Raw genomic sequence first — 21,038 nt, forward strand, 5'->3', positions numbered from 1 at the left:
TTTAACTGTGAGAGTCCTGTGACCAGGCTGTTTCTTTTTCCTGACACCCTTGCATTGGTAGCAACACTCCTGATGTTTAATGACGAATGAGATCCCAGATAACTCACAGACAGAATAAGTAGACATTCTTTTAATTTCTCTGGGAGACAATAGCATTTGCTTTCTGAGACGGTTAGTTGGAATTTCCTAAGTAGTCACTCTCTCATGCTGTCAGTTTTCCAGGCTCCAAACCGCTCCCGTTCTCTCCTTGTCTGAGTATGTCTTTCTTAATCACCTTCTCAAGTTTCAGGTTACAGAGCCGGGCTCCCACTCCAGGCTGGCCTCCCAGTGGCCCTGGCCTCTCTGTGACCCGCGCCTCTGGACTCAGACCAGCTCTGCAGTGTCGGCAGCCCCTGCAGCTGACCAGCTTGCGGGAGGGGCCCCCTTCTGCTCAAAGCTTCACTGGACATCAAACAGGGGCGGCCTGTCCGGAGGGACCACAGCCTGGTGAATGTATTTTTAATGGTACAAACCTGGTCCTAGACTCTGATGCTAGAGGTAAAACTCCAAGTGCTGTGGGCCTCATCCCCCACCCAGGAGCTTTTCTGGGGGAAGTGGTATTAGGAAAGGAAATGGGGGCTCAATGGCCCTTGCAAAGCCAGTCTTTCCTATCCCCCACCTCATTCACTGGGCCAGGTCAGGTGGGACTATTTGTAATGTGTAAAAGTCACAGTACCCCACCAAAGAGGCACATTAAAAGGGGCTTAGTAAAATATTGTTATTCGTGTCAAAGTTATAAATTTCAGACCTAAAGAGAATAACATTTAATGTTGGAAGCAGTCATAGAGATCAGGAGCAGAGAAACCTTGAGCTGGACAAGTAAACCGATGTACGAGTGTTTCATGGCTTCAGATCTTGAGCCCTTTCAAAGGATGTCCCATCTGGGTCTCCCTGGGGAGGGAAGATCCCCTGGAGAAGGGCATGGCAACCCACTCCAGTACTCTCGCCTGGAAAATCCCATGGACCGAGGAGCCAGACGAGCTTCAGCCCGTGGGGTCACAAAGAGTCGGACACAACTGACACAACTTATTAGCACACTCACACACCCTCTCTCTTCTCTGTGCAACATGTGCCCAGCTGTTCGCTGAAATCCCAGGATCTGCCTAACAGTCTATAAAGATCAGAAGTGAAGTAGCAGGTAGCCTACCATACCACCTCTGATTCCCTTCTCCCACTGTAGACAGAATTACTACTATTTATTAAGCAAAGCAATTTGTAGGAGCTGCAGAAACCGTGACACAGTTTCTGCCCTTTTAGAGCTTGCAATGCTATATTATCTCACATCATTAAGGGAGCCCATTCTGGACTGTGCAGCACCACTGAATTGGATATTAGTGTTTCTCCTACTGATTCTAGTGAAAATTTAGAAAAGATCATTTACTTCTTGGGCCTTAGTTTTCTTATCCATAAAGTGAGGATATCGAGATCTGAAGCCTTCATATCTATACCTTTTGTGAGTCACAGTCTCCTGCAGCTTTTAATCATCAATCTTTTGATCCCTTTTATTCTTTTCATTTCAAGAAACTCTTAGCTAAGATATAGATCTTAATTTATATGCTGATGTGTGATTGGCAACTTGAACTTTAGAGAACCACAGGCTGGAAAAAGTGGGGAAATGTATAATGGTCCATTTCTTCCATTTTAAGGCAGAATATAAAATAATTTGGATTGTTGTACACCTCATTAGTAAAATAGAATATGCCTGCTTTTGAATATTCAAAGATTTAGAGCAGCAGTTCCCTGCCTTTTGGGCACCGGGGACCAGTTTTGTGGAGGACATTTTTTTCCGTGGGTTGGGGGAGGGGACTGGTTTGCGGATGGTACAAGCACATTGCATTTCTGGTGTACTTTATTTCTATTATTATGACATCAGCTCCACCTCGGATCATCAGGCATTAGATCCTGGAGGTTGGGAACCCCTGGCTTAGAGAATGTAAAGAAGTTTTTGACTTTACAGAGGGATTTGATCACAGAATTCTTTTCCGTAGTGAGTTCTTCCAGTGCGTTTAAAATGTAATATGATTGGCAGAGGTTATGTACACCAGAAATATCCAGTTCTGTACATTGATAATTCATTCTGCAGCAGTGCTGAGTATGTACACAGAAAATGTGCTTTCTGCTAATTAATTGGACTTTTCTGCAGTGTAAGAGGGTTTTTTTTTTTTTTTTTGGTTGCTGTGTTGGACTTTTACTACCCTTTTTTTCCCTTGGTGTTCCTCCTGATCATCCAGGCAGCATTCATTTGTGAAACAATTAGCTAAAATCAGGGAGTTCACCTGTGGCTGTTGGATGCATCCACCAGTTAAGGGGTGAATCTGTGATTGAGGCAGGAGATGCCTTCTGTAGTGGTGGGAACACAGAGCAGGTAAAAACAGATTTAGGTTCAGATGCCAGCACTGCTTCTCACTAGCCTCATGCAGGATACTTAACCTCAGAATCTGATTTTCTTCTGTACAGTGGGAATTACAATAACAATGCTGAGATCATAGGATATGTGTGTGCATGTGTGTGTGTGTGCTTAGTCGCTCAGTCATGTCCAACTCTTTGCAACCCCACAGTCTGTAGCCCGCCAGGCTCCTCAGTCCATGGGATTCTCCAGGCAAGAATACTGGAGTGGGTTGCCGTTGCTTTCTCCTGGGGATCTTCCCAGCCCAGGGATCGAACCCTGGTCTCCTGCATTGCAGGCAGATCCTTTACCATCTGAGCCACTCATAGGATAGAAGAGAACTTTCCTCTTTTCTGAAGGGGCTGACATAAAGTAGGGCCCTCTGTGGAAGGTAGCTCTCTGCCTTTCCCTTCCAGCCCCTGGAGCAGCCAGAAAGCAGCCGCACAATTGCAGCCTGTGGAGTAGCAGTGTCTTGAGAGCTCAGCGGTCCCCAGTCTTTTTTGGCACCAGGGACTGGTTTCGTGGAAGACACAATTTTTCCACAGACCAGGGAGGGGGAGGATAGTTTCGGGATGACTCAAGCACTGTGTGTTTATTGTGAACATTATTATTATTACATTAACTCCACCTCAGATCATCAGCCATTATTAGATCCCAGAGGCTGGGGATCCCTGGGTTAAGGTCCAGAGGGCTGGAGGCACCAGCAGGATTTAGCACAGGGTAGCCTGGTGTCATGGGTAAGTCACTGGCCAACCAGAGCCTAAGGGCCTGGGTTCACCCGTACTAGCACTGTGATCTTCGGGAACGTCACTCATCATTTCAGTGCCTCAGTTCGCAGATCTGTAAACTAAGGCTAGTAGCACTTCCGTCAGAGAAATCTCATGTGCCAATTTGTGTGCAGCGCACACAACAGTTTCTGGTACGTAACAAGTCCATGCAGTCTATTACCATGAAAATCTTCTGTTGTTGTTCTTAGAACGTCATGCAGACTTTAAAACCGTTGCATGAAATGACTGTAGGCTTTACAAAGAGACCAGATTGTTTTCCACCAAGGAGGATCAGGGCTTGGCCAACAATTAGCACAGCAGATAGATTTGCTCTTAGAAGTCTGCTCTGGTCTTTCATCTCTCTCCCCGCCTGTCCACTCTGTACAGCTTTTGTTATTAATGTGGAGCAGTTGAAGTCACTGACTTGGGTGCCAGCCAGGCCAGTGTTTCTGAGGGCGTATATTACTTTCCTGGGCTGGTCCTGAATAGGATAATGGATATCAGAGGTACGGCGAAGCGGTCCTTCTAGGCACGAAAGGTGTGTTTGCCATCTTCTTCGTAACTGATGCTGATGGACCAGAATCTTATGTAGTATCTTAGTAATTTTTTTTTTCTCTTACCCTACAAACCTCTTCTCTCTTCTTTTAGCGGTCATTTTACTTGTTTTCGATTTAGACAGACTAACGCTGATTTGCTGTACATCTTGCTCCATTGTTGTTTTATGGTTGAAAATCTTCTCTTCAGTTTATTGAAGGCAGGTAAAATTTATCCATGAAGCTGTATGTGTCTGGAGTGTGTGTATATATAAATAGATGTGACCTTTGGGGACTGTTCACTCTATATTGTCTTTTTCTTTCTCTGTAAGTAATGTAGCCCTGTGGGGAAAATATTCGTTGAAATAGTGAGTGAAACTGTGTTTTTCTCACGAATCATGTTGCTTGAGAACACGCTTTTATTTTCTGTTCTGCTTTTGTGTTAGGGGCTGGGGAAACGATATTTTTGTTGTTTTGGAAAGGCAATGGAATTTTATCAGACATTTTCCTGAGCCTCCCTACCTTCACTTTTCCTGAAATATTTCTCTCAAAGTCCTGTTTTCCTCTGTTAAGAGATTCCATCATTTAAAAAGTACTGGAGCTTGTCGGCCTAGGCCTTTCTGGTGTTTCGTTGACTTTACGAAAGAAGAAACTGTTTGTCTGAGAAACAGCACTTGAGGGGTCATATGACCATTAGTGTGAAACTTGGGGCAATGGTTTGTTAGCTGGAGCCTTGACAGTCCCTTTTTCTTCTTTTCATATCCACAAACAAATGTGTGTCTCTGGGCCCTGATGGGCGTTGCAGCTAGGGGTGGGAGACAACATCCTCCAGGGTTAAACTTGATTCTGACTTTTGTTCCCTAATTGTGGGGGTTTTCTGTGGTTTTAGTAACTCCCATTGTGAAATAGAAGCTGATCTCTAGTTGGTCTTAGCAGTGGCTAAATTGTGACAGGCATGTATTTCTTTTCAGTTTCACAGTTGTGTTTCTGCTGTTTTCTCAATCTGTAAAGCAGTACTAGGGAATTTGAATTCCTGGAAATATTTTTCTTCCATAATGATATGTCACAGGTGTCTGAGTGCTATACGCACTGCCTACTCCATTTTTAATGTCAATTTAGTGGAGATAAAACGTAGATAATAGCTGTGGGTGTAATGAATCTGGTCCCTCTCCCCAGTGGCTTCCTGTCTCCATATGTTATGGTGCCCCTCTGATGTTTCTGAAATGTTTACTGTTATAGCACTGAGATTTGGTCTTTCATAAGGGAGTTTCTGAGATTTTTCTATATGGTTTGGGCATGAAATAGCTTGCGTAAGCCATATTCTGCATCTTTTTACAGAATGCAGTGAAAGGAGAGAGCTTTGCTTTTAGTGTCATGCTATTTATATAGTCCAACTCTTTTAAAAACATATTTTATGATATGTTGGAAAATCTTGAAAATGCTCAGATGACAATAAAAATTACTTACAATTTTACCACTCAGAGAAAAACTGCTATGAAAATATTGAGGTATTTACTTCCAGACTAATTTTCTATGCTTATTTATATGGATAGGTAGTTATTCTGCAAAATTGTCTGTAAACATTTTTGAAACCTGCTTTTTTTAAAAAAAAAAAAGAACCGTAACAATATATGTAAGAACTTTTTTCACATCCCAAAAATATTCTTTGAAAATATGGTGTTAAATAGCTGCACAGTTTGTCTTCCATTGTAGTTTGGTTCTGAAAATACTTATTAAATAATGTGCCAAAGAAAAAAGTGCATTAAAAAAGTAATTGAGAACATGTTAATTTTGTGCTTTACTCAAGATAAACATTTCTGTAACAAAACATTTTCTTTATGTAGTTCTTGGTATAGTAACAACGAATTATAGTACTTAACTTTTGATTAGCCATCCACAGCTGATTAAACAAGTGAAGTTTTTTTAAAATGAACTTATTTTATTAAAAAAAAAAATCAAACTAGGGTCATCCCTAGCAGTCCAGTAGTTAAGACTCTACACTTCCATTGCAAGGGGCACAGGTTCGATCCCTGGTCAGGGAACTAAGATCTCACGTGTCACATGGCAAGACCAAAAAGAATTTAAAAAAAGACTTTTTTTTGAACTAGTTCTTCCTTTTAAACTTGAAATAAGATTAAAATCTTTTTCACCTGAATTTCGGGTTCACCTAGTGTTGACTAGGCTGTAATTTGGGGGTGAACTTGACTTTCCCTGGGCCTCCTGGCTGCACAGGACCGGAAAGGCTGTGCAGGCAGGGAAACAGAGCCAGATGGTCCCCATGATGGATGCCAAGCCCCCAGCAGAGATGGCTGCTCCACCTGACCGCTCAGGGTCAACAGCAAACATCGGCAGCCTTGCTCACCCTTTCCTGGAGAGAAGAGAAGCTCTTCCCCTCCTCTGGCATATTCTGAAAGGGCTTCACAGGCTCCCTTCAGCCTGGGGTAGCAGGTGTCGAGACAGTTAACTTCTAATGGGCAGTGAAGGAGGAGGTGGTGGCAGAGCTGAAGCCGAGTTTGGCAGCCCCTGTGGCTGTCTCGTGAAATCCGCACTCTGACGTTCTCAAACTGTATTGGAGGAATCTGGGTAAGTCATGTAACCTTGTGTCCTTCTGGCATACTTGGCTTGTGGAGGGGAGTAGTGATGAAACCAAATGGAGCCGTCAGTTACCAGATCTTCATGGCACTTTTCAGTTTGAGTACTGAAGCCTGTAGTCACAGAGCCATCTCTAAATATCACCCTGGACTTGACTACTATGACTTGTTCTGGACACGAGGGAGCTGCTGGTGAGAGCAAAAGAATGTGCCGGAGAATCATGTATCCCTGTTTATATATCTGTGCGGCTACTTAGGAGTAGTGTGGCTACAAGCATGTGTTGTAATCTCTCTGAGCCTCGTCTGTAAAGACTGATGAGAAGAATTGCTTTCAAGATAAGTGAGCATTGGATTTTGTAAGTGCATGGCCCAGAGTAAGCTTTTGCCTAGTGTTGGTTCCCATGATGATGATAGATGCATGCTTCGATGATTGATAAATTTGTTCCGAGTCATCCAACCACTGTGTGGGTTCTTGATTGATGATTGATCATTCAGTAGCCCAGCCTTGCTGAATACAGTCTCTTTGTGCACTGAGCTAAACTTGACTGTGCAAAGCTTTATAAAGAGATGCCTCAAAATACAATGACTTCAGTTAAAAGGCTGGGGGCTTTTTCTTTCTCTATCTCAAAACAGTCCACATGGTCCTTCCTGGAGGACTGGCAGGGAACCTCAACAGACAGATTCCTTCCGTCTTATTTCTCTGCCATTCTGTGGGAGTCCCCCTCTTCATAGTCAAGGTGACTCAGCCTGACCTCTTCAGCCCTTAGAAGGGACATGATATACATGTGGTACAGATCATTTTCGCTCACACCCTAAACTGTCACGCCGCCACAGCTAACTGTAAGAGAGGCTGGAAAATGTCATCTTTAGCAAGCCAGACACCCTGTGGAAACTTCTGGTACTGTAGAACTGGCCAACAATGGCCTGAGCATCAAATCAGCCAGTTACCAGTAATTGTAAATAAAATTGGGTAGGCTTATGGGTACCAAAGGGGATGGTGGAGGGTACAGAGGAAAATTAGAAGTTTAGAATATACACTTATTGCTGTATATAGAATAGGTAAACAGCAAGGTCCTACTGGATAGCACAGAGAATTATATTCAATATCCTATTGTAACCTTTAATGGAAAAGAGTTTGAAAAAGAATATGTATACATATATGTATGTATGTATGTAAAAATTAATCACTTTATTGTATACTTGAAACTAAAATAACATTGTATATACCTCAGTCTACCTAGCTATACCTCAGTAAAAATCAATAAAAATTTGAAAACAAATTGTACAGGAACACAGCCACACCCATTCATTTATGAATTGTCAGCAACTGCTTTCATATTACCACGGAAGAGGTGAGGAGTTGTGAGAGAGATCTTAATTGCTTGCAAAGCCTGCTGCTGCTGCTACTGCTGCTAAGTCACTTCAGTCATGTCCAACTCTGTGCGACCCCAGAGACGGCAGCCCACCAGGCTCCCCCGTCCCTGGGATTCTCCAGGCAAGAACACTGGAGTGGGTTGCCATATCCTTCTCCAGTGCATGAAAGTGAAACGTGAAAGTGGAGACGCTCAGTTGTATCCGACTCTTCGTGACCCCATGGACTGCAGCCCTCCAGGCTCCTCCGTTCATGGGATTTTCCAGGCAAGAATACTGGAGTGGGTTGCCATTGCCTTCTCCAGCCTGTAAAGCCTAAAGTATTTTAAAAATAATTTTGATGGTTTATTTTTGGCCGCGCTGGGCCTTTGCTGATGTGCGGACTCTTCTCTAGTTCTGGTGTGGGAGCTTCTCATTGCAGCGGCTTCTCTTGCTGCAGAGCTGGGCTCTAGGGTACTTGGACTCAGTAGTTGTGGTGCGAGGGTTAGTTGCTCTGCAGAAGGTGGGATCTTCCCAGACCAGGGATGGAACCTGCATTGGCAGGCAAGTTCTTCACCACTTAGCCACTGAGGAAGCCCCAAGGCTAAAGTATTGACTGCCTGGTGCTTTCCAGAGGTTTGCTGACTTCCCCTATAGAAAAGGGGGAAATGACTATTAGGGGAGCAATCTGCAGGCTCTGGTAAGCAGGTAAGTCACTGCCTTGGAGCTGCAGAGTTAGAAGTTGAATCTTATGAAGACTGATGACCCCTGGGACAGTGGGTGGGTATGCAGGTAGTAGTTGAAGAAGCAGTATTGGGAAAGCTATAAGGAGCCCGGTGAGAAGGAGCCTGGTGGAGGTGAAGGGGGTGAAGACAGGAGATGGCTTCCTGAAGTCAGCTTCCATCTTTAAAGCAGAGCCTCGTATTTCAAGTACCCCCTCTCCTTTCCCGCAGCCCACTCCTCTTTTTTTTTTCACTGCACCTTGCAGCATGTGGGATCTTAGTTCCTTGACCAGGGATTGACCCTGTGCCCCCTGCATTGGAAGGCAGAGTCTTAACCACTCCTCTGTCTGCACTTGATGCTTGCTGCCTTCCCACTGCTGCCACCAGTGGCTCTTCTTTTCCCAGTCTCTTCACTGGTTCCCCTGCACAGAACCTCAGCCTCCAAACATCCAGGGGAACTCCTTTCAATGTGGCTTTCATGTTCCTCCCCTTGAAAGGACTTCAAGGGGGTATCACTAGCTACTCAGTACTGACCCAGCTCCTTGATTGGTCACTCCAGATCGTTCCACTCTTTGGCCCTAGACCTGATTTTCTATCCTGTTTTCCTTACAGCCTTACACACACTGTAGTCTCCAGCCTCACAGATATACCTTGTGCCCAGGCTGCACTTGGCCATCTCCATGGATTTGCTCCCATTGTCGTCATCTTTTAAAAAATATTTAAATGTTTGTTTATTTATTTGAGTCAGTTCTTAGTCGCAGCACTTGGGATCTTTACTTTCAGCGTGTGGGATCCAGTGCCTCGACCAGGGATCCAGCCTGGGTCCCCTGCGTTGGGAGTACAGTCTTAGCCACTGGGCCGCCAGGGAAGTCCTGCTCCTGTTGTTTCCTCAGCCTCACACTGTTGAAAGGCTGGCTTTGGGGATTGAGGCCATGGTACCGGGTAGGCATGTTCACAGCTGGGCAGATATAGGGGCTGTCTTCCTTTTGATGCTTTTCACACTTAAATTTCCTTTCCAGCTGGGTGCTGTCTCCCACCCTGAGGAGAAGCTCTCCCTCCTCTAATGCTTCTAGCGCTTCCATGATCTCTCCCAGCTCGGCGTTTGCTCCTTCCGTGCAGGATTAAGAGTCATCCCGTCTGTGTGTCTGGTCTCGCAGAAGCTGTCGGGTCTCTGAGCCAGTCAGTGGTCCAGTGATGCTCTTTACAAGTGAATGCCTCACACGAAAGGGAGCGCTGACTGACTTGGAGGAATTTAGGTGCAAATGAAAACAGGGCTGTAATAATTCCGTGGAACATAAGTGCCACTTAAGATCTAACTCAGAGCAGTTTTTAAGCGAGTTCTTAGAGAAAGATCACTACACTGTGGAAGTGTTTTCTTCAGACCTGAAGTAGTATTTGAATGCGTTTTGTTTGTTTTTTAAGCTGAGCCATGTAGCTTGAGGGATCTTAGTTCCCTGACCAGGAATCAAACCCTGGCCCTTGGCAGTGAAAGCCGGAGTCCTAACCACTGGACCGCCAGAAACGTCCCGAGAGCTGATAATTGAAGCACGTCTGCAGACAGTGCTGATAGCCCCCTCTGATGGAGGCATGTTGGCAAGGATGGAAGGGAGGGGTCTTCCTTTCTTATAATCTATGCATTTTGCAATTCTTAAAGAATGAAACAACTTATTCTATAATTTTTACTCAAGCTTAAGTTAGGATTAAAAAAACCACCTTCTATCTCCTAACTTGTCTTGTACTTACTATTCTGTGTCTAGAGCCTGGCACAGTCATCAACAAACAGTAAGTATTCAATATGTACATGTTGAAAGAATAGGTAAGTCGACTCTGGCACTTAATCATAAGAGCTTTCTGGAAGATGAAATGGATTCTAAAGCAAAATGATTTTTTCCAGAGGTGACATGGAAAGACAAAAGAGGCTTATCCTTCCAATACCCCTCCTTCCCTCACCCTGCCAACCTCCTCCAATACACACATCCCTGGCATGTCTCTTGGTTATAGGTTTAAAGGTTTGTTAGGAATGAAGGTGTATGGCCTTATCATTACTGAAAGGAACACTCTATTGTTGGGTAAGGGTTTCATGGCCCCTTTCGTAATAAGCAAGATACTAAACATAGCCAAAGTGCATTCATTATGAATTTTTCCTTTGTAGGAGCACTGAGTGGAGGTACAGATCTGGGCTTTGTGGGTCAGATCCTAGAATTTTGGAAAGGAAGTAAAGTTTCAACCAGAAGCCTCTTTCAACTTGGCCTTCTGTCTGATTCCGTTGAAGTTTAAGGGGGGTTCAGTTCAGTTTAGTTGCTCAGTCGTGTCTGACTCTTTGTAACCCCATGAACTGCAGCACGCCAGGTCTCCCTGTCCAGCACCAATTCCTGGAATCTACCCAAACTCATGTCCATTGAATCAGTGATGCCATCCAACCATCTTATCCTCTGTTGTCCCATTCTTCTCCTGCCCTCAATCTTACCCAGCATCAGGGTCTTTTCAAATGAGTCAGCTCTTCCCATCAGGTGGCCAAAGTATTGGAGTTTCAGTTTAAACATTAGTCCTTCCAAGCTAGCCTGGTGGCTCAGTTGGTAAAGCATCTGTCTACAATGCAGGAGACCTGGGTTTGATCCCTGGGTGGGGAAGATTCCCTGGAGAACGAAATGGCAACCCACTCCAGTACTCTTGCCTAGAATATCCCATGGACGGAGGAGCCTGTTGTCCATGGGGTCGCAAAGAGTCAGACATGACTGAGCAACTTCACTTTCACTTTCCAATGAACACCCAGGACTTACCTCCTTTAGGATAGACTGGTTGGATCTCCTTGCTGTCCAAGGGACTCTCAAGAGTCTTCTTCAATACCGCAGTTCAAAAGCATCAATTCTTTGGTGCTCAGCTTTGGGGCGGGTGGGGGTGGGTTTCTACAAATTTTAATCTTCAACAGGCAATAAATTAAGTATCTATGAGCACACCAAATATAATTGATACCCCTTCATTTTGATATGATAATATATCTGTTCTGGATGTGTAAGAGATAACAGAGCAGAAAAATCTCAATCAGAGTGAGATGATTTATAAAATGGTCTGTAGTGGACACTGTAGTGTAGTGGGTGGGCGTTTGCGTTGAACAGACCTGTTGATCAGTGCGCCATGCTTTTGTGCTTGGAAGAAGTCACTTAGTCCTCTAAGTCTGTGTTTCTTCATCTGGAAACTGGGAACAGTGACTTTATTTACCTCAGAGGAAAATGTACTGCTATGTAGCAGTGCTGTGGCGATTGTGATAAAGCCCATGCTGTTGGAACAAAGAGACCCCAAAACGCAGGGAATTAAAGATACAGCTTTACTTAGTGCATCCAGGCTTGCAAAGAAAGGCAGTCATGCTCCTTGCGAAATTATTCTGCAAGACCCAGGTTCCTTCTTCCCTGTGACTCCATCCTCCCCCACATCGTAGAGTCTATCTACATGGTCAGAGCAAGGTAATAGCACTTCTATGTCCAAACTTGGGGGGAGGGGAAAGAGTGCGGAGGCGCCATGCCCATATCTTCAGGCCCAGCCCCAGAAAAGGTGCACACCTCTGGGGTCACTCTCCCTCTGGGAGAATTAAGTCACCTGGCCACATCTGGCTGCCTGAGAGGCTGAAAGTGGAAGTTCTAATGGGGTGGCATGGATCCAGGCATTCATAATAGAAGGATGGGAAAACATACCTGGGGGAGCAAGGCTTAATCAATGCAACCATTATTTATTTATTGAAAAATAATTGGGTTGGCCAAAAATTTGTTCGGGTTTTCCTATACGATGTTAAAACCTGAAGGAACCTTATAACTTCTCAAAGAAGGGTCTCAATATCCTTGCTCTAGGGGAAGAGGAATGAAAAAGCTGTTGCAGCACATAATTTGTGTGTCCCCTGAGAGGTCAGCCCTAATGGGATTCCCTGGTGGCCCAGTCGGTAAAGAATCCACCTGCAATGCAGGAATCAATCCCTGGGTCAGGAAGATGCCCTGGAGAAGGAAATGTCAACCCCTTCCAGTATTCTTGCTTGGGAAATCCCATGGACAGAGGAGCGTGACTGGTTTCAGTCCATGGGGTTGCCAAAGTTGGACACAACTTAGCAACTAAACCACCACCAAGAGGTTAGCTGCTTTTTTGAAGGAAGGGATCCTTTAAACCACAAATCTAGGTGAGCCTAGAGGGAGAGTAGCAAGGGTGGGAAGGAAGATGCAGAAGGGGTAGAGAGATGCTAAAAGGGAGGGAAGGCTGATTAGCTGTGCTCTTCTTGAAAGGCCCGCTCTGTAAATTAAACTTAACCCCTTAGCTTACTAGGCAAGGACAAAGGACAGTAGCTTCTAGAGAAACTTTTTCTAGGAGCAAGAAGTTATTTCAAAGCACAGAAAAGACATAGAGAAGAGTTGCACAGAGAAGCCTTATTCATCTTGAGTTTTCTCTTTCAAAGATATACTTTGTGTTCTTGTGTCCATGGGATTCTCCAGGCAAGAACAGTGGAGTGGGTAGCCATGCCCTTTTCCAGGGGATCTTCCCAGTCCAGACCCAGGGATCAAACCCAGGTCTCCTCCACTACAGGCAGATTCTTTACCATCTGAGCCACCTGGGAAGGCCTTGTGCTATGTAAAGGAAAAAAATTACATAAATATTCTCTGAGGTTATCTCTGACTTGTCACTATTGCCAAAGAAAAGACAAAGTTGAAATACAGGAGTTTCTGCATTTTAAAGAAAGTAATTCAAACAGATTCATCCGTACCATTTTCTAGATTCTACATGTATGCATTAATATGCGATATTCGTTTTTCTCTTTCTGACTTCACTCTGTATGACAGCCTCTCAGTCCACCCACATCTCTACGTTGTAAAGCAACTATTTTGTTATTGTTTAGTCGCTAAGTTGTGTCTGACCCTTTTGCGATCCCAGGGACTATAGCCCACCAGGGTCCTCTGTCCATGGCATTTCCCAGGCAAGAATACTGGAATGGGTTGCCATTCCCTTCTCCATGGGGTCTTCCCGACCCAGGGACTGAACCGGTGTCTCAGATTCTTTGCCACTGAGCCACCTGGGATGCCTACTACGCTCCAATTTAAAAAAAAAAAAAAAAAAAGGTACTTAAGGAAAAAGAAATGAACTATTAAGTAAGCAACTTTTCTCAACAGAAGAAATGCACAGATTCTTGAAGACAGCCAAGTCAAGTTGGGAGTAAAGATCTCGTATTAGAGCAAATGTTTTTAAATGCTGAGAAAAATGACCTCCACGTCCTTTTATCCTTGTGCATTTAGCAGTTGTTAAGAGACAGAAGGAATGAAATAATGGCACAAGTCTCTCCATAATATTTTTAAAAACCTACAATTTTAGACTTGACAAATAACTCACTCTAGACTCTTGTACTCAAGTAATGCTCATATGTGAGTTGGCATTGGTTTTTGTTTTTATAAGTAACCCTTTGCCTAACCACTGAAAATAGCTGTGTTTATTTTAAGCCGATGGTCCAAAGTTGATAGCAAAGAAAGTAGAAGTGAGACTGTTTCTCAGTTTTTATTTTTCCCCCACCAAAATGACAAAAACAAACAGCTTATACCCGGAACCAAATTTCATGTGTTTACTTCTAAGGAAGTAACTTTTCTGTGAGGTAGGATTTTGTAGATTAACCTGTTTGACCTGACTTGGAGAGTCAAAAAAAGGGCTTAAATTCTTAATTTCTGATTTCGTTTAGCAAAACGATTATGACTGGTGAAATAGAGCTTTTGTTTTTTAATTAATTTATTTATTTTAATTGGAGGATAATTTCTTTACATTATTGTGGTGGTTTTTTGCCATACATCGACATGAATCAGTGCACATGTGAACAAAAAAAAAATAGAGCTTTTTTTTTTTTTTAAGGAAAATTAAGTTGTAGTGAAATATATGGAGCCTATAAATCTTATTTCAAGAATTCTGAAATCTTAATTTCAGAATTAAGGGTGGTAGGTGGTAATGACATGTTAATATTTTATGTGAGTAGGATCTTGCCGGAGGCCCAGGAAGAATTCTGATAGATGAAGTTCAGATTCTCAACAATTTCCAAATTCCTCAGGGGTCTTGAGCTAGGAGTTAATTAGCTGCCCTTTAGTCTCTGACATTGAAAATAATGAATATTTTGATAATTCAACAATGAACTAGGATGAAAGACTTTGAAAAAGAAGGCATTTCTTTAATATGCAGGTGCCGGGGACTTCCTTGGAGGCCCAGTGGTTAAGACTCCACACTTCCAACTCTGGGGGTAGGGGTTCGATTCCTGGTCAGGGAACAAAGAACTCAACATGCCATGTGCTGTGGCCAAAAATAAACGCAGATGCTAATTGTTGGGTGTCAGGAAGCAGATTACAATAGTAATTTTGTCCAACAGATAATGATAGGGATATCCAGAGTTTTCTACTTGTGAAATACTGGGTTGCTGAGGCTCACTTTAGATTTTTTTTTTTTTTTTTTTTAGTGAATTCCCATCAGTGATAACTGTGCATTCATGTCCATAAGCTCTGTGTCCTTCCATGTGTTCATAAACCCCCTACAATTCTTTGATTCTGATGTTTTTTACATTTTCTTTTTTTTTAAGTTGAACTATAGTTGCCGTACCATATTACATAAGTTATAAGTGTACAGTATAGTGACTCATAAGTTTTAAAGGGTATGCTCCATTTATAGTTATTATAAAATATTGGATATATTCCTTGCTTTGTGCAGTATATTTTTGTAGCTTATTTTATACTCATAATTTGTGCTTCTTAATCCTATCCCCTATATTTTCACTCCCCCTTCCCTCTCCCTACTGGTAACCACTAGTTTCTTCTCTGTGAGTCAGCTGCTTTTTTCGCATATTCACTAGTTGATTGTATATAAGTGACATCATACAGTATTATTCCATTGTATATACCACATCTGCTTTATCTGTTCATCTGTTGATGGACAGTTTGCATTTTTTTTTTCTCTTACTGTTTTATAGTCCATGGGGTTGCAAAGAGTAGGATATGACTGAGTGACTAACACTTTCACTTTCACTTACATCCCATCATCAGTAGCTACTGGACATTCATGGACTAAAGATTATGAACTACCTGTCTCAAACCTTTCACCTTTGCTTCTATCTAAATATGTCTAAATGAAAAGTAGTGACTCATCTGAATTAATAAAGTCATATCCCAGGGGTCAGCAAACTCTAGCCTGTAGGTCTGATTGGCTTCTTAACATCTGTGTGTGTGTTAGACACTCCTTTGTGTCTAACTCTTTGCGACCTAATGGACTGTAGCCCGCCAATCTATTCCTCTGTTCATGGAATTCTCCAGGCAAGAATACTGGGGTGAGTTGCCATGTGCTTCTCCAGGGGATCTTCCCCACCCAGGGATGGAACCTGGGTCTCCTGCATTGCAGGTGGTTTCTCTACTGTCTCAGCCACCAAAGAAGACCTTTACATTTTTAAAAAATTGTAAAAAAAAAATAAAAAGAAGTAGAATATGAGACAAAACCATGTGTAGCGTGCAGTGCCTAAAATATCTGCTATCTGACCCGTTACAGAAAAAGCTTGCTGCCTCCTACATCATGTTAAGTGGTTAAGGTACAGACTCTGGGGTCAGAGGGACATTGGTTCAAACCCTGGCTTTACCATTTACAGCAAGTTAATTTCTCTGTGATGTGTTTTCTCTTCTATAAATGGGAATCGTTACAGTGCCAACCTTACAGGGTTGTGGTGAGAACTGTGGTAATGTTTAGTATTTAGTACAGTGCCTGGGGCTTCCCGAGTGGCTTGGCCATAAAGAAACTGCCTGCAACGCAGGAGACCTGGGTTCGATCCCTGGGTCAGGAAGATCCCCTGGGGAAGGGAATGGCAACCCACTCCAGGATACTTGCCTGGAGAATTCCATGGACAGAGGAGCCTGGAGGGCTACAGTTTATGGGGTCGCTAAGAATTGAACACATGACTGAGCAACTAACACATAGACACACACAGCCTAGTACTTTGTACCCAATAAATGTCAATGATTGTTATTACTGTTGTGGTGGGAACAGTCTTTGAGAGCTCACCTAGACTAGCCTTTGCTTTCACCTGGTGAACGAGCAAATTATCCTAGACCATTTTCAGCTTAAGACCCATTTTATTTCTAATAGTGCTGACCTAACTGAAAAAAGACATCAAGACAGACCCATGCTCAGATGTGAAAAAAGAAAAGCGTAAAAGCATAAAAGGAAATAATAAAGATACCTTCTTTTTAGGTTCAGAAAAGAACATTAAACGTGACACTTTAAAACAAGGCAAACAGACTTTCTTCGACGTTGCTTACGACAAGCACGAGAAGAGCTAAAGTGGAAATGCGAGCAATCAGAGAGAGTACGATGGTTAGAGAGAGAAAAAAGAGGAAGCAAGAACACACAAGGCTGTCAGCAGCAGAAGAGAAAGATTATGTCAGAAGGAAGGCTGGCGGGCTTTCTTCTGGATGACCAGTGTTTCTGTGTCTCCTTCCCTTGGGAGCCCACCTTCCTAATTCTGTGCGTCCAGTTTAATTGCTCCCATTTGAAGGAAAGCCTGTTACCTTGTGTTTGATCATTTTCCTCTGCAGAAATAAATTTTCAGCCTCAAGTCAAGGACTGTTTACAGAACACACATTGTATGTAAGGTACGCCCCCTCAGAAAACTTGTCACATATCTATGCAAAATCATCATATTTTGTATATTTATTTATGAAGCCAAGTAGCTTTACTGCCTTTAGCCACTTGCCTTCATCACCGTCATTCTTATTCTTAACATTTGCTGGATTTCTGAATACTTTTCTTCATCCTCTCTAGTGCCCCTTGATTCACTCCCAAGTTGGGGAAGAACGAACTTAGTTACTTACAGAAAGTAGAAAGTGTTAAAAGAAACACCGCAAAAAAATGATTGAACTAAAACTCATTCTTTTTCCTTCCGTTTTACTCAAGTTGTTTATTCTGTTTGTGGATACTGCAGCAAAGAGGTGAGTGGTCCAGGATTGCTATTTGATGATGTCAGGGGACTAGAGTAATGGCCTCGCATGGAGATAACCCAGTGAAGCCTTGCATTGATTATTACCTCATCTTATTAGCTGATGGAGAACTTTGAAAAGACAAGATTGCAGAGCTTTTCAAGAGTGCAGCTTCCAGGATCTGATCCTGAGAGCCTGATCATCCTCACTGCCCGGTGGGACTGTATTAGGAATAGTGGTGGCTTCCTGTACTAAGCTACATTTTATGGGAGAGCTATAATCACCTCCCGCCTCTCCTTCAGATTGTTCAGATAACGTTATCACTTTCAGATTGCCTTTGCTTTTCCTTCCTAGCAGTTACAGAATAAAATCGGTCCTGCTCATTTACTTGGGTTTGTCTTCCTCTGCTAGAATTTACATTTGCTGAGGTAGGTGAATATTTGGGTTTTTTTTGTTGCTTTGGTTTTTTTGGCCAAGCCACATGGCATGCATATGAAGGATCCTAGTTCCCTGACCAGGGATGAAACCTGTGCCTCCTGCCATGGAAGTTCAGTCTTAACCCCTGCCCCACCAGGGAAGTCCCAGTTTTTGTTCTGTAAACTACTAAACATTTCTCCAGGAGCCAAAACAGTGGCACCTGAAGTTGCTCAGTAAATATTTTTGGATGAGTGAATGAATGGATAGATTAAATACAGTTATTTGTCATTTCCACTGAAATATCCTCCCCAGACACATGTAGGTTGTCAGCTGGTGTCATTCTAGCCGTTTTTGTGCTGAGAAGGATATTTTAAGAATACTTTAAATTTTGAATGAATTCTGTTTTAAACCCATGAACAGTTGAGCACATAAAAGAAACAACATGAAATCCATGCTTTCATGGGTTAATAATATTGTAACAGCTTCAGTCGCTCAGTCATGTCCGGCTCTTGTGACCGCATGAACTGTAGCCCACCAGGCTCCTCTGTCCATGGGATTCTCCAGGCAAGAATACTGGAGTGGGTTGCCATTGCCTTCTCCAGGGGATCTTCCTGACCCAGGGATCAAACCTGGGTCTCCTGCATTGCAGGCAGTTTCTTTACTGTCTGGGCCGCCAGGGAAGCCCAAATAATATTGTAAATAGTAAAGTGTAAGATTGCTAGATACCCATGACTCAGGCAGTTAAAGCCTTTGCTGCTGCTAAGTTGCTTCAGTCGTGTCCGACTCTGTGCGACCCCATAGACGGCAGCCCACCAGGCTCCCCCGTCCCTGGGATTCTCCAGGCAAGAATACTGGAGTGGGCCGCCATTGCCTTTAGTTGTCACTAAAAATGTTTGAGAGGGGTTTTAAAATGCAGTTGTCCCTTGGTATCTGAGGGGGAGGGGTTCAGGACCCACCTCGAATACCACAACCCATGGATGCTCCAGTTCTTGATATAAAATGGCTTATTGCACATCCTCCTATAGATATTTCTTGAACATTTATTTAGGTTTTGCCTGTGCTGTGTCCTCGTGGCTTTCCCCTGGGCTTGCTCTCGTTGCAGCAAGCAGCAGCTGCTCTTGTTTCGGAGCTTGGGCTTCTCATTGCAGTGGCTTCTCTCACTGTGGAGCACAGGCTTCAGCAGTTGCAGCTCCAGGGCCCTGGAGGGCAGGCTCAGTAGTCATGGCACACGGACTTAGCTGCCCCACACCGAGTGGAATCCCATCCAGGCGTGGAACCCGTGTCCCCTGCATTGGCAGGCAGGTTCTTACCACGGCGCCACCAGGGAAGTCGCCTCCTCAAATCATCTCTAGATTATCTGTGATACCTGTTAGGATGTAGATGTTGTGTAAATAGTTGGAACTTTCTGGAGTTTCTTTTTTCCAAATATTTTTGATCCGAGATCAGTTGAAACTATGAATGAGCAACATACAGATATGGAGGGCAGACTGTATTGTTCCCTTTATCCGAAGAGAATAGCATAATAAGTACCAATATTTAAAACAGTGTTCTTTCCGATAGCAATTGATTATACAGTGTTATTAACCACTATGCTCTGCTGCCATTTTTAAAAATCAATTAATTTAAACGTTTTTATTGAAATATAGCTGATTTAGAGTGTTGTGTTCATTTCAGATGTACAGCAAAGTGATCCAGTTGTACAAATGTGTGCGTCTGTGTTCATTTTCAGATTTTTTTCCGTTATAGGTTATTATGAGATATCAAATATAGTTCCTTGTGCTATACAATAGGTCCTTTTTTTATCTGTTTTATACATAGTAGCATGTATCTGCTGGAGAAGGCAGTGGCACCCTACTCCAGCACTCTTGCCTGGAAAATCCCATGGATGGCGGAGCCTGGTGGGCCGCAGTCCATGGGGTCACTAAGAGTCGGACATGACTGAGCGACTTCCCTTTCACTTTTCACTTTCATGCATTGGAGAAGGAAATGGCAACCCACTCCAGTGTTCTTGCCTGGAGAATCCCAGGGACGGGGGAGCCTCATGGGCTGCCGTCTATGGGGTCGCACAGAGTCGGACACGACTGAAGCGACTTAGCAGCAGCAGCAGCAGCAGCAGCATGTATCTGTTAATCTTAAACTTCCAAACTGTTCCTCCCCCATGCTCATCCCCTCTTGGCCACCACCAGTCTGTTCTTAATGTCTGTAAATCTGTTTCTGTTTTGTAGATAAGTTCATTTGTATCATATTTTAGATTTCACATACATGTGCTATCATACCGTATTTGTCTTTCTTTTTCTGACTTCACTTAGTATGATAATTTCTAGGTTCACCCATGTTGCTGAAAGTAACATTGTTTTTTGTGGCTAACTAGTATTCCACTGGGAGAAGGCAGTGGCACCCCACTCCAGTACTCTTGCCTGGAAAATCCCATGGATGGAGGAGCCTGGTGGGCTGCAGTCAGTGAGGTCGTGGAGAGTCGGACACAACTGAGCGACTTCACTTTCACTTTTCACTTTCATGCACTGGAGAAGAAAATGGCAACCCACTCCAGTACTCTAGCCTGGAAAATCCCATCGACGGAGGAGCCTGGTGGGCTGCAGTTCATGGAGTCGTGGAGAGTCGGACATGACTGAGCGACTTCACTTTCACTTTTCAGTTTCATGCATTGGAGAAGGAAATGGCAACCCACTCCAGTGTTCTTGCCTGGAGAATCCCGGGGACGGGGGAGCCTGGTGGGCTGCCATCTGTGGTGTCGCACAGAGTCGGACACGACTGAAGAGACCCAGCAGCAGCAGCAGCAGTATTTCATTGTGTATGTGTGTGTGTACATATATATGCCACACCTTTGTCCATTCATCTGTCAATGAACATTTCAGTCACTTCCAATTCTTGGGTATTATAGAGTGTGCTGCTGGGAACAATGGGATGCATGCATCGTTTTTGCTGTCATCTTTTAAAGCATACCTTCCAGATACCCTTTCTTAGCGTTTGGCTGTAACAAAATGAGGAGTAAACCAAGGAGGAAAGCATGGCCTGCAGGGCTGGGTGGACCCACCCTGGGAAAATACAGCGGGAAATCACAGAAGGAACCCCTGTTGAAGCAGAAGGTCAGGGCAAGGGAGGACTCAAGTAGAATGGACCTAGGAAAGGAGAGGGTTGATAAAGCAGGCCTTACAGTGGGAGGCTTGGGAAAGGTTGATGATTGATTAAGGGAATTGATGAAGTAGAAAACAGAGACTCCATTAAACCTTAACCTGAGGAGCATTCTCCGTTGTA

At 43.6% G+C, this 21,038-nt stretch overlaps 1 protein-coding gene across 4 annotated transcripts in view; it reads left to right on the top strand.

The window, feature by feature from the left end:
* Positions 1–21,038, top strand: part of GAB1 (GRB2 associated binding protein 1) — a 125,789-nt gene that overhangs the window by 46,208 nt on the left and 58,543 nt on the right. The window contains exon 1 of one of the 4 annotated variants that reach the window (XM_018061568.1): positions 2,750–3,730. The exons of the other annotated variants lie outside the window; for them this stretch is intronic. The gene's annotated coding sequence lies outside the window, so the exon portion shown is untranslated. Of the gene's footprint in view, positions 1–2,749; positions 3,731–21,038 lie in introns of those variants that run through there. 4 annotated transcript variants of the gene reach the window in all.

This window comes from Capra hircus, chromosome 17 (genome assembly GCF_001704415.2).
Source record: "Capra hircus breed San Clemente chromosome 17, ASM170441v1, whole genome shotgun sequence".
In the NCBI taxonomy this organism is placed as follows: domain Eukaryota; kingdom Metazoa; phylum Chordata; class Mammalia; order Artiodactyla; family Bovidae; genus Capra; species Capra hircus.